This window comes from Meriones unguiculatus, chromosome 2 (genome assembly GCF_030254825.1).
Source record: "Meriones unguiculatus strain TT.TT164.6M chromosome 2, Bangor_MerUng_6.1, whole genome shotgun sequence".
Lineage (NCBI taxonomy): Eukaryota > Metazoa > Chordata > Mammalia > Rodentia > Muridae > Meriones > Meriones unguiculatus.
Window position 1 is genome coordinate 103,475,550 of NC_083350.1, and position 13,921 is coordinate 103,489,470.

Sequence of the window (13,921 nt, forward strand, 5' to 3'; positions counted from 1 at the left end):
CTAGCAATATAGCCTAGGTATTTGTAAAAATATTATGAGTGTCATGAGTCATTATTTCCAGGGAGCTATGAAGATGGGAGGAAAAACACCCTTCCATACTGCAACACTTTTGTTGTAGCTGTGGTAAGACACTTATGCAACTTAAGTGAGAATGGATTTATTTTGGATCACATTTAAAGATACAGTCTGTCATGGTGGGGAAATCAAGGCAGCAGGCTTTTAAAACAGCTGGTCACACAGCATCCATAGCCAAGAAGCAAAGAACAAGTTCATGCAGCTAGCTGCTCAACTCCCAGGAGCCCAGCCAGGGAATGGCACCACCCAAAGTGAGCTGGTCTTTCTCCTTCAAGGCTATTGAGATAATCCTTGGATATCTCTCCTATGATTCTAGATTCTGTCAAGTTGACAATTAACAATAACCAAGACAATACCCCTAAATATTCCCTCTCTCCCTGCACCCCTCTTCCTCAAATGACAGCCTTCTGTGTAGTAGACAAGCACTCTGCCACTGAGCTACGCTCCCAGCCAGTAATGAGTTTTTAGAAGTGGGTATGGTGGTGAATCTGTAATCTCATCACTTGGGTGCTGAAGCAGGAGGTTCCTGAGCTCTAGGTTAGGCTAGGCTAAATGGGGAGACAGTCTCAAAACAAACAAACAAACATCGGAACCAAACCAAAATTCCAAGTATACCATCTATCTTCATACGTCAAGCTTGGACATTAATACCATTCCAGAAAGTTCCCTTAACATTTTCTAAACAATCTCTACCTAGTTTCTCTGTCCTCTTAAACAGCCACTGTTTTCATTTGTATCATTACAGATTGCTTTTGCCTATTCATGTGAATAAAAACAGTTTTATTTTTTGCTTTTAAAACCTAGTGGGAACGATTTCTACCTCAATGTTTATTTACAACTATCCTTTTTCCTTTCTTTCTTTTTTTTTGTTTTTTTTTGTTTTGTTTTGTTTTGTTCTTTTTGTTTTTTTCTAGACAGCGTTTCTCTGTGTAACACTGGCTGTCCTGGAACTTGCTCTGCAGACCAGGCTGGCCTCAAACTCCGAGATCCACCTGCCCCTGCTTCCCTTCTTTCTTCTTTCTTGTTTTGAGGTATGATCTTACTCTGTAGCCTTGGCTGACCTGGAAATTTCTGGTTAGACTATGATAGCCTCAAACTCTCCTGTCTCAGCCTCTCAAGTGCTGATATCATAGGTCTATGCCATCATGTGTTCACAACATAACTTTCAATTGAAACATAATACTGTTTCTGAGCGTGCTCAAACACACACACACACACACCATCAGTTTACCATTGATGGGGATTTGATTTCACCTGTTCTTTTCCTCTCCCCTTCCTTCCACTCATGACACACAATGCTGTTACCAGTATCTTTATGGGTATATCTTTGCACACCATGCTGTTGCTATAGGTGACAGTCCTAAAACTGGAGTTGCTGTATCAATAAATGAACAAATCAAGCAACACTACTAAAAGACACCCAGAAAGACTGCCTAAGAATCTTTTTGTGTCAAGGCACCACAGAAGCTGTTTTCTGGCAACTTGACAGATCCTGAGTTGAGAACAGGTAGGAGTCGTTGTTGTTAAACAATTCATTTAAATCTATATTTTAATCTATATTCCTTTTATTAGTAATGGAGCTGAACATTGTCTTCTGAGAAAAGTTTCATCATGTCACTTTACAGTGGAAATTAGGGTTTTTTTTAAATAAACTTTTCAAATGATCAATAAACTGGTCGTGGAAAAATGTGATCAGACCGAAGATAAAAATAGAGCAGCATGGAAAGCAGCAAGCTGAACTTTCTTTCAAAATTATTTTTAGCCAACGATCTTATTCTATAATCTTGATTTTTAAATAGCTTTTGCTGTTTTAGACAATACTTTTATTTTCATTTACTTTGAGAAAGACTGTGACTAGGCTTGAGGGAAAAATAAATTTAGCCAGGGAAAGAGTCACAGCTGGTGCCTGAGCAGCCACTTCCCTTTAGCTTAGTCCGGCAACAAAATTAGTAAGTGAGGTTTGACAGCACCTAATACTTCATGCCATAACCCTGCATGCGTTGATATGATCTCTTTGGTTCATTGTTTTATTTCAAGCTGTAATTAACACCAACAGCATATGTCTGTCTTGTGTGACACATGTAACAGAACCACAGGCCTTTTAATGTATTTGTGTTTATATTCTTGTGAGTGAGTGGGGGAGGGGGGTCAGCATTAGGCCTCTTCATTAGCCGTTCTCCACTTTACTTTCTGAGACAAGCTCTCTCATGGAACTTGGACTTCACTGATTGGCTAGAATGGCTGGCCAGTGAGCCCTGGATTCACCCATCTCTAGTCTCCATCTCTGTCTGTCCTCTCTATGTGGTGTCTCGTCCATTCTTCCTGTTCCCCCTGCCTCTGCCCTCTGCTTCAATACACACACACTGGAGTTACAGATGCCTGTGACCGTGCCTGGCGTTATGTGGGAGCTGGAGGTATGAACTCAAGCCATTACGCTTATATGGCAAAAAGTGTTCTCCCTGAGCCATTTAATTTGGCCCATGTATTAGTTTTTAAAGGAAATAAGAAGCCATCAAAGCTTTACTTATGGCTTAGTTGAACCTGGATTATAAATTCCTTGGTAGTAGAATGTGGGGTCTGATTAAATACCCCAAGTTTCATTTAAGACATAAAACTCATAAAATAAAAATTATTATTGTTACACAAAATGTAACATTTTAATATAAGGATATTAATGGGTGAAATAAACCACTGGAAAAAAAAATTTTTGAGCCTCTGAGAGAGTCAGTAAAAGTTCAGAACAAAGGGTTGAATTTGAAATCCAGCCTCACCATGAATTAACTATGGTGCCTTTTGGCTAATTATTTTCCCCTCAATTTGCTTCCTATTTTATGGTTGTTTTTCTTTCTTTCTTTCTTTCTTTCTTTCTTTCTTTCTTTCTTTCTTTCTTTCTTTCTTTCCCTTCCTTCCTTCCTTCCTTCCTTCCTTCCTTCCTTCCTTCCTTCCTTCCTTCTTGTTTTGTTTTCTGAGACTGAGTTTCTCTGTGTAGCCTTGGCTGTCCTGGACTCACTTCATAGACCAGGCTGGCATTGAACTCACCTGCCTCTGCCTCCCTGAGTTCTGGGATTAAAGGCGTGTGCTGCCACCACTGGCTTTTGTTTTCTAATTTGTAAAGTGGGGATAATAATACTGTATATCTTGGGGTGCTGCAGTAAAAGACAAATAGAAAGCTTTTAAATTATTGTCTGACACAGAAAATACCCACGACAAACTAGCAGCTACTGTTATTCTTCTTTACAGCACGGTGGCAGATATAGAGCCTCAAATGGACAGAGCCATGGAACTTTCTCATTCCTCCTGGACATATTATACCAAACCACTCACCACAGATTCATAGATTCCTGTTCCCAGCTCAGCTGCCTTCTCAAGTTCGTGGGCGGTTAAGCCATCCATGATGTAGTGACCCAGATGGTCTGGGTGCACTGGCTCTCTCAGTGTTGCGGACTGAAAAGAGAAACAAATAATATATAAGTTGGTTCAGTAGGTTCAGAACTGATGCTGGGCCTGGAGATCAGAGAGCTTACAGAAAAGGACAGGGTTAGGCTCAATGGTAGAGCATGAGCTTTGCAACAACACACACACACACACACACACACACACACACAGAATGAGAGAGAGAGAGCTGCAGATGCAAACAGCCTGGGTTTCATCTCTAACAATACACACACACACACACACACACACAGAGAGAGAGAGAGAGAGAGAGAGAGAGAGAGAGAGAGAGAGAGAGCGAGAGCTGCAGAGGAATAAGGTTAAGAGAGGTGCCCCTGAGATAACTTGATAATATTCTCCTCTGTAGCCACAAGACCTAGGGGTTTTACTTCTGTTAGTTGCCTTGAGTTTTTTTTGGGGTTTTGATTTTTATGAACTCAGCTGTAGACTCAGAGTCTATCTCAGTAGTGATGTGCATGGTTTTGATTCTGACTTTGTACCTCTTACTCTGATAGTTACAATTTACCAGTCCACCTGGAGTTCTCAAAATAGACAGGCTCCATAGAATTGCTGTGTGCATTACACATGAGGCTACTTCAAAATATGAAATGGAGGCCCCAGGCATAGCGGAGTGCCTGTCTGTAAATCCAGAACTTAGGAGGTAGAAGATCAGGAGCTCAAGGTCATCCTTAGCCACTTTGCAAGTTCAAAGCCAGCCTGGGCTAGATCAAACTCAAAAGAAATAAAATCATACAAATTTTAAAAGGAAAAGACAAGCTATAGTATCTTAAATTTTACAAGAATTTTCTAGTAATGGAAACATTAAAATGCTTCTAAATGAAGACAGCCTGTCATGGATCATTTTCTGGACATGTGTTAATATGAAACACAGGTTAGTTTTTTTGTTGTTGTTCATTTGGAGCCAAATATTAATTGTATATAAACCATATATTAAATGTAAAGTTCTGCTTCTTTAAAAGGGAATCTCTCTCTCTCTCTCTCTTTATATATATATATATATATACACACACACACACACACACACACATATGTATGTATGTGTCTATGCATGTGTAGGCAGGGGCATGTTGGGAGGGGGAAATCCTCCTACTTCTGCCTCCCCAGCACTGGGTTTCCAAGCGTGGGCATGTTTGGCGTTGTAAAGTAGGTTCAGGGAACTGAGCTCAGGCTGTGCTGGCAAGCAGGTGCTTTATCTCCTCAGCCTGTGAATGTGCTTTCATATTTCAGAAGATTAATCTGGCAAGCATATGCTTTGATACTGCAGAAGTTTTGTATCTGTATGTCTTCACTTTTTGCTTTTGGCAGAGCTGTGGCTGTCATCTGGGGCCTTGCATGTGCTCGGCTCCACCCCCGATCTACACATGGCCAGAAAGCTGTAGGTCATTTTCTTTTTCTTTCTTTTTGTCTTTTGGGAAGGCATTAAAGAGAGGCTTTCCCTGTATGGCCTTTGGCTGTCCTGGAACTCGCTCTATAGAGCAGGCTGGCCTAAAACTCACAAAGATCTGCCCTGCTCTTCCTCCCAAGTGCTAGGATCAAACACATGTACCATTGTCACCCTGTCGCAGGTCATTTTCCTACCCCGGACAGTATATTGGGAGTGAAGTTAAAGCAATAGCATGCCATGTTTTAAAATTTTCTGTTCTACAATGTTTCGGTCAGCTCAATCACATGCTCTGTTTTTATTGTTTTGTTATGTATCAAGGACTGACCCAGGTGTTACTTTCACTCTAGGCGCATCCATCTCAAAATGTTTCTGAAAGACACACTGTATTTCTTTCTTAGCATCACTAAACGCTTAACCTTTTGCTTTTCTTGAAAGATTGTGATTAAAAACAAGATTATCATTTAGTTTGCATTTGTGGTGGGAGAATTTATTGCTGTTATTGTTATAAAGGATGTAATGACTGGATTCGGTGATGTAAGGCTCCAAGAGAAAGCATCTCTTAAAATCCTAAGTCTCCTGATGGGAGAACAATGCTGCGTCTTAGATTTGATCACTGCATAAATGGTCTTTTGTTTTAGACAGTGCAGTTTAGAATAATTGAAAAGAAACCCCACCCGCTGCTTGCTCCATTTGTTTGCTAGCCATGTGATTGAATTTCACACAGAGGAGAGAGGGGAGACTATTTCCAGGTGCTTGGTATGTTGTATTTCCCATAGATTATTTAATTTCTCTGCAGCTTTGATTCTGTTGACTGCCTTGCCGAGAATTTATCTTAGTGTTTATTTTAAGAGATCCAAGGAAGGCGAATGACATTTCTTTTGAAACCTGATTTGATTGGATGTTACGTTTTTAAAATAGCAAACATTGGCTCTCAATTACATTTTGGTTTATTTCTATCAACTTGCCAAAGAAATTAAATTAGGAGACATAATTGTGTTTCACATTCCCAGGGGCTATGATTTCAAAATCACAGAAAAACCAATATAGAATACTCTGCCATAAAACACAAGAACTTAATGTAAGATGCAGGTTCAGCTGAATGGCATAATTTTGTGTCCTTCGGCCACTGTTAGGGAGTGTATATCCAGAAGAAATTTCTTGTGTCCTTATTTTAATCAACAGAATCTTTTGCTGGTTTTTTTTTTTTTTTTTTTTTTTTTTTTGAGACAGGGTCTCTCTATGTAGCCCTGGCTATCCTCACAGAGATCAACCTGTCTCTCTCTGCCTCCTGAGTGTTGGGAGTAAAGGTTTATGTTACCCTTGCTGAATCCTTCCTGTTGCTTCTGAATGGTGGTGGAATGGTGCTTAGATGGGTGGGGTTAAGGAGCTATGAAAGTATGAGTTAAGTGACCTTCAGAGAGTGTAGGATGAATGTTTCAATGGGGTACCACCATAAACACACAGATGAGGGACCAGAGCAGATTGCCTTCCACTCTCCCTGGCTGCTTTAATTTGTGTGACTAGAAAGCATTTTTTTTTTTTTTTCCTGGAGCTAAGCATGGGTGGATTTTCCATTGAGTAATCCCAACATTTAGGAGGCTGAGGCAGGAGGATCACTGTGAATTAGCTTATGCTACATAATGAGACTGCCTCAGAACCCAACAAACACAACGCATTTTCTGGGCATACATCTCAGAATCTCTTTCAACTATCAAAAGGTGGTTGGTCACATGGGCCATTGGGAAGAAGGCAGTAGGGAAGTCAAGGACGGTAGTGATATACTGGAAAGGAGAAAAAAGTATTCCTTTGGGGTACATCCCAGAAACATGTTTATTTATTTGTTCCCCATTTCAACAACTATTGAACAACTGCAATGTGCCCCAGGCCAGGTACGTCATTAGATGCTGGGTAAGTCTACAAGAATGTCCATGAAATGATATACATTAGTATGTCAATACCTATGTTTTAGGTCTCCCTCTATCTCTTTTTTTTTTAAACAAGATCTTGGTATCCTGGCTTGGTATCCTGGAGCTCCCTATGTAGAGCAGGGTGGCCTTAAATATCTTGTGCAACTGTAGATCATTTCACTTTATCTGAACACCAATATGCTAGGAAGAAAATTAATTTCATTGTAGTACAATTAGGAATTATCATTCTATTCATTTGGACAAATGTGTGCAGTCTTATAACTTTGGTGTAGGATAAAAGAACAATATATTGATAGGGTGTCTAAAAAGATTATTATGTTATAATTGTTAACATGCAAATCTAATATGTCTTAGACATAAAACATAAAATGGCTGGACATTTTTTTAAATGTGTATACTATGGAACTTAACATATTTAGCTGTTTATGAAGTATTATAGTATGTAAATATTGTCTCAATGCTAGATTGACATCATAATTTATATTTGCTCCTTAAGATTTACTGATGCTCTTGCCACCACCTACAAACAATTAAGTCCGAGTGAGTAACATAGTCATGTGATTTGCTAACCAACAGACAGTGATGAGAACTACTGCACACCAGCAACTAAATGCTTCGATATTGTTACTTGTTGTTATTTACATCATTGCCCAATACCCGTGGTTAATAATACCTTTGAACTCTTATATATTAATGATATAGTAGTTACTACTAACCTGTTAGCATACTGGCTTGATATACCTCAGTTTTCCCAAAGGTAAACTCTGTGATCAAATTGGTGTATGTATTTCCTGTCAATGTATTGGTGTAATGTGTTTTCTTCTGCGTCTGTAAAATTTTTAGTAGGAACTTATCAAAACACAATTATATTATACATTTATGAATGCGTTTTTTTTTTTCTTAGAAATTTATCACAATGTTGTGCTTTATGTCTTGGCATACCATGTCCATTTTGCTTGATCGCTTTAAATAATATATAGTCCTACCTAAAATACCAAGCTTACTTTTGTGGAAAAAACAAAACAGAAAAAAAACATTTGGGGTGTTTGTAAGGAAATCAGTCCTAATAAAGAAAAGCCCTCTTTCTTTCAAATTTTCTTTCATAAGAGTTAGAAATGAGAGCTGGGGATAGAGCTCAGTTGGAGGAGTGTTTTTCTTGTGGTAGTTTGAATAAAAATGACTCCATAGATCCACAGGGAGCGGCACTATTATGAGGTGTGGCCTTGCTGGAGTAGGTGTGGCTTTGTTGGAGAAAGTGTGTCACTGTGGGTGGGCTCTGGGAGCTCAGCTGATCAAGGCACATCCAGAGTGGCAGCCACTTCCTGCTGCCTGTCAGTCCAGATGCGGAACTCTCAGCTCCTTCTCCAGCACCATGTCTGCCTGTATGCCACCATGCTTCCCGCCATGATGGTAATGGACTAAACCTCTGAACTATAAGCCAGCCTTAATTAAATGTTTTCCTTTACAAGAGTTGCCGTGATCATGGTGTCTCATCACAGCAATAAAATTCTAACTAAGACATTTGCATTTGTGAGGTCCTGGGTCTGATCCCCAGGGCTACAAACAAACAAACAAAATAAATAAATAAATAAAGTGAAAAAATGAAGTATTTGAATGAGATATGGTGGCACACGTCTGCAATCCCAGTAGGGTGATGAAGGCAGGAAGATCAGGAGTTCAAGGTCATCCTTGGCTACACAATAAACTTGAGGCCAGCCTTCCTTACTTGAGAGCTTGTCTTAAACAGCAATAATAACAGCTGAGAGATGAATTAATGGGAATTTAATGTAATCTAACCTATACTTTCAGGTTTAAACTTTAACAATAGCCTCTGATGCTACTGACATCACTTTTGCTCTGGAATGCTGCAGCCACGTCCATTGCTGTTTAAATCATCTTAGCCTCGGGATGCTCTAAGCCAGCTTCCATCGACTGCATTCTACATATTCAGAGGTTCCATCACTGAACCTCAGCTCAGTAGGACCTGCACAAACTATGAAAATTCACGGGGCACAACCAACTGACTTTCTGCAGAGTCAGTTTCTACTAAATGTTTCAAAATGTGTTTATGCTCTGATATTGCCACTCTAGCAGTTTACTTTGAAAGAAACAAAATGTATGCACTTACAAGGATGTTAGTTACAGTATTATTTTCATGCAGAAACTGAAAATGAAGCCACTATGGATGGGTTAATAAAAGCTGTAGCTTGGAAAGGAATGCTGACTCAAGAGTTTTTCTTCCATTTGGTCTTTCCAGCTGTGTTTCATAAAACCTCAAGGTCCATCGGACATATATCAGGGCCCTCAAACCATTTCCTCAGAGGTTCACGCATGCTGGTTGGGACTGATGCCCAACTACTGTAGTTTTATTGACCCCTGATCTGACCTTTTGCGTAGCGGAAAGCCACCTGTAGCGGTCTTTTTAAAAACTCTACTTTATTTGGGGTGTTTAGGCCTCTGTCTCCCTTCTACCAACCCTCCCCCCAACCTTAAGTAGGAGAGAGAAAAGGTTAGTGGGGAGAGGGGGCCCAGACCCCTTTACTTCTTCCAGCTGGTTAGGGTCAAGGGGTTCTTTTAGGGCTCTAATGTCAACTGCAGACACAGCCAGCGGTCTCCTCCACGCCGCCGCTGTGCCAGGAAGCGTTTCTCTCTGCCTATCTGCTCCAAACTCACGGTCTCTGGTCTCTCCAACTGCAACGTGCCACACGCCAGCACGTTGTCTCTTTCTCGATCTCTTGCCGCAGGTGGAAGGCCGTTACCAGCTGGCAAAGGTCAACCCTGCATGTGACAATCAACAGGGGTGGACAAGCCGTAGCCCATCTAAAAACCCACGCTTGGGATTAGAACTAAAACGTTTTTACATAACATAACTGAGTTTGCAAAGAACCCAAAACTTTCATCATACTTTTGTTTTGTAGGACCTGGTCTTATAGACTTCTTTCCAGATTGGTAATGCTGGGTGCGCATGCGTGCTGTCATTGAGTCTGTGTGACTGGGCCGGGTATGGGGCTGCTGCGAGGCTGAGGCTCGGCTTGGGCGGAGGAGACGCGGGTGCTCTTTAAGAAATAGAAACGTCTTCCAATAGAGCTCTGGTCATCCTGGCCAAAGGTGCAGAGGAGAGGAGCCAGTGATTCCTGTGGCTGTCGAGCTGGGAAAGATCCAGCGCAGCATAGCCACGATGGAATGATTTGTCCCGATGCCAGGCTTGAAGATGCCAGAAAGCAGGGGCCTTACGATGTGGTGGTTCTTCCAGGAGGAAATCTGGGCGCCCAGAATTGCTCTGAATGGGCTGTGGTGAAGGCGATCCTGAAGGAGCAGGAGAGCAGGAAGCACCTCAGAGCCGCCATCTGTGCCCACCCTACAGCTCGGTAGGCTCATGAAATAGACTTTGAAAGCGAGGTTACAACACACCCACGGCTAAGGACAATGACGAATGATAGTCCCTACAGCTACCCATGGAGCCGCGAGGAGAGGGACGGCCTGATCCTCCCAGCCGAGGGCCAGCGACCAGCTTAAGTTTGCACTTGCCATAGAGGAGGCGCTCAGCGGTGAGGGTGTGGCTGACCGGGACCCCAAGGTTGAGGCAGGCCACTGGAAGCCCACCAGTGTGTCCAGAAGCCAGTGGGCTACTGTGTGACGTAGTCGATACCGGGAATCTCACCTTGAAGCCCGGGTCTGAACCTTGCTTGAAGAATCGTTTTACCAAGCTCCCAAAACAACAACAAAAAGATTGGTAATGCTTTACACGTGGATAGGAGTCCATCGCCCATCGCTGTAGTTGTTCACAGCGGCTTTCCTGTGGGTGCCTCACTCTTCATTCATTGGGTTTTTCAAGACAGGGCTTCTCTGTGTAGCCCTGGAGGTCCTGGAATTCACTCTGCAGAGCAGGCTGGCTTCAGACTCACAGAGCTCTGCCTGCCTCTGCCTTCAGAGTGCTGGGATTAAAGGTGTGGCCCACCACCACCCAGCTGTATCGTTTATTTTTAGCAATGCTGGGGTTGCACCTCCTGTCTTGTGTAGGGTAGGCAAGGGCTATGCCACTGCCCCCACTCTCACTCCTGCCCCTAGGCCGTGTGTGTTTTTAGAATAAGGATGTTTTGTAGAGCAAGCCTGTTTTTTTTTTTTTTTTTTTTTTTTTTTTAACAGCCCCTGCCTGCCTAAGAGCTGCCGACGATGAGCGGTCTCTCCGGGGCTTTCTGGCCAGCCAACCTTACAGCCTGTCCTTACTAAGCACAGTCTGACTTAACCTTGCTGATCTCGTCCGCTGTGGAATTTCAGAGAGAGAGATTGATGCACACTACATTTTAATCTACACATATCAAACTATCGGAAAATCTTGGGGTTAATAAACTCCTGTTTTCCCTTGAAACCACTGATGGGAGAACATGGAGTACTGTCTGCTACAGAAAACACAGACTGATTCTGTTATTATTATTTGCAGTAAATTTCTTAAACATTTATGTATTCCTTATTGTGCACGTGAGCATGGTGTGTGTCCATATGTGTGTGCTTGTGTGTACTCTCATGGAGATTAGAGGACAACTTGCAGGAGTCAATTCTTTCCTTCCAACCATGTGGGTCCCTGACACAACTTGTCAGGCTTGGTGGTGCCTTTGTTTGCTGAACCATCTCAGTGGCCCTATTATTTGTATTTAAAAAAAAAAAAAAATATATATATATATATATATATATATATATATATATATATATATACAATGTGATCCTATCATAGTCCATGGGGAAGAGAGTTACTTTAATAGATGATTTCAGGCCAGAGATAAAGCTCAGCCGTAGGGTGCACACACCCACCCACCCACCCACTCACCCCTATCTGTGAATCCTGTTCCAGTCATTCACCGGCTATTTCGATAGGGTTGTGGACATTTTATCTTTCTGAACATTAGATTTCTGATCTGCAAATGGATGTAATTACCGTGTGGGTTGTTATGGGGATTATATGGTGTATGTTTTGGCACTGAACAGATATTGACATAAAGGGATTGGAACTAATTTAGACCTAGAAGCCAGGGAAGTTTTTGCCAGTTTAATCCTTTCTTCAGGCGTCACTCTAACTCCTGGAGGTAGTCTGAAATATTTTAGAAAATGCAAAGATAAGGATTTATTAGATTCACCTATCTATCTATCTATCTATCTATCTATCTATCTATCTATCTATCATCTGTCATCTATTTATTCATTCATCCAGGTTTGAAAGTGGTCTAGATAAGCCTCAAATTTGCAGTTGAGGATGACCTTGAACTTCTGATCTTCCTGCTGTAATTCTCCTAAGTGCTAGGCTTAAAGGCATTCACAAGCACACCTGGTTTATACTGTGCTAGACACTGAGCCCAGGGCTTTGTAGGTAAGCACTCTACCAAAGGAACTACAGCCCTAACTCCATTACTAGACTCGCCGATTCAGAAAAACCTCCAACACACATCCATTTAGAACACTTCCCAGTGCTGGCTAAATCTTGCAGAGTTCTCCAGCACAAAGCAATACATCTTACTTTATCGAGAACAGTGGCTATTTAAATATTGTGAATAAAATATTACATGACGAGTTAAACTTAAGATCTTATATAGTACTCACTGTTAAAAACCAAACACATCCTTGTTTGTTTCAGATAGGATTTTCCTTTTGGAGTGTTTTCAAAGAGAGATGTCCCCCACAGGGTTAGGTATTTGAACAGTCAGTCCCCAGGTGGTAAGTTGACTGTACGGGGATGAGGGGGGGTGGAACTCTGGCATTGCTGAAGGAGGCACATCACCATCACCGGAGGTGGCTTTCGGTTTACAGCCTCACTCCACAGCCAGTTTGCTCTCTCTGCTCCATGTCTGTGGGCTGATGATGTCATCTCCCAGCGCCCTGCTTCTGCTACCATGTCTGCTGCTTGCTGCTGTTTCTCACTGCCATTATAGACACTTCTTTCCGGATCGGCAAGGCAAATAGAATCTTACCTGTCTAAGTTGCTTTTGGTGATGATATTTTATCACAGCAACAGAAAAGTAACATATACCATTCTATCCCAGGCTGACCTTAGTCTCATGATCCTTCTGCCTTCATTCCTGAGTTTACATTTCCATATACCACCATCCCTGGATTCTTCATTGTTACCCAGTGGTAGTGGTAGTTTATGGATTTCCATTACATCTCTTTCAAATTTTTTATGACTCTTCCCATCTGATTTGGACTTTCCCTACCCCTGCAGATTTCTATGGTATGATTAAAAATGTGGGCATTTCTGGGGTGCTGTGTCTTGTCACCATAAATGGGTCTTTCAGTAGTTTTAAGTTTACAGTTGCCTCAAAGCCTGCAGCTCCTCACATCCCACACTTGTACCACTGCTCTCTGCCCTGGGTGGGGAATAATCCCATCATGTCCTTTTTTTCTATTTATTCCAACCAACGTCGCTGCTCAACACTGGACTCTGATCCACGTGTGGCCTTACACATCTCCTTTTCTGACTCCTTATTTCACTTTCCAGCATCTTTCTTTCTTTTGAAGACTTTTTAAATTATGTGTAGGTCTGGGTGTGGGTATTTGTGTGTGAGTACTGGTGTGGGAGGAGGCCAGAAGCCTCAGATCTTTGTGGAGCTGGAGTTACAGGACACTGTGAATTGCCTGGTATGGGTGCTAGGAACTGAACTCCGTTTCTTTTCCAAGAGCAGCAAGTGCTTCTAATCACGCCATCTGTCCAATTCCTCACCTTTCCAATGTATGAAACAAGTTTGAGGGGCCTCAGCAGCATCCCACAGTAACTCACATTCCCAGATACTAGTGTTTTGATCTTCCCACAGTGGAGAGCTGGCTCTCTTAGGAACACTGGCTCCTTAGTGGTTTGTGTGCACGTGGGGACGGGGGCTCATTTCTTCTTCTACAGCTTTTAAATTATAGGCTTGCAAATACATGGGTATCTTTATTATGACTTCCAAAACATTTCCCCTACTTTGTTTTGCAATCAAGGTCAACTAGCCCCCACCAGTGCGTAGTAGCCCCCTCCCCACAACACACTTAGTGCTCTGACATGCAGCTAGGCAGAATGGGAGACTTGGTTTCTAATGCCATAGGGGAAGGGGCA

The 13,921-nt window shown here is 41.9% G+C and overlaps 1 long non-coding RNA gene and 1 pseudogene across 1 annotated transcript; both read left to right on the plus strand.

Annotated features, from left to right (window-relative positions):
• Nucleotides 1-5,591: 5,591 nt before the first annotated feature.
• On the plus strand, nt 5,592-9,058 carry LOC132652430 (uncharacterized). The gene is made up of 2 exons (XR_009589992.1): nt 5,592-5,668; nt 8,650-9,058. It is a non-coding gene; the product is annotated as an uncharacterized LOC132652430 (long non-coding RNA).
• A 367-nt stretch (nt 9,059-9,425) lies between these two features.
• Nucleotides 9,426-10,477, plus strand: LOC110559372 (Parkinson disease protein 7 homolog; annotated as a pseudogene).
• The last annotated feature ends 3,444 nt before the right edge of the window (nt 10,478-13,921 follow it).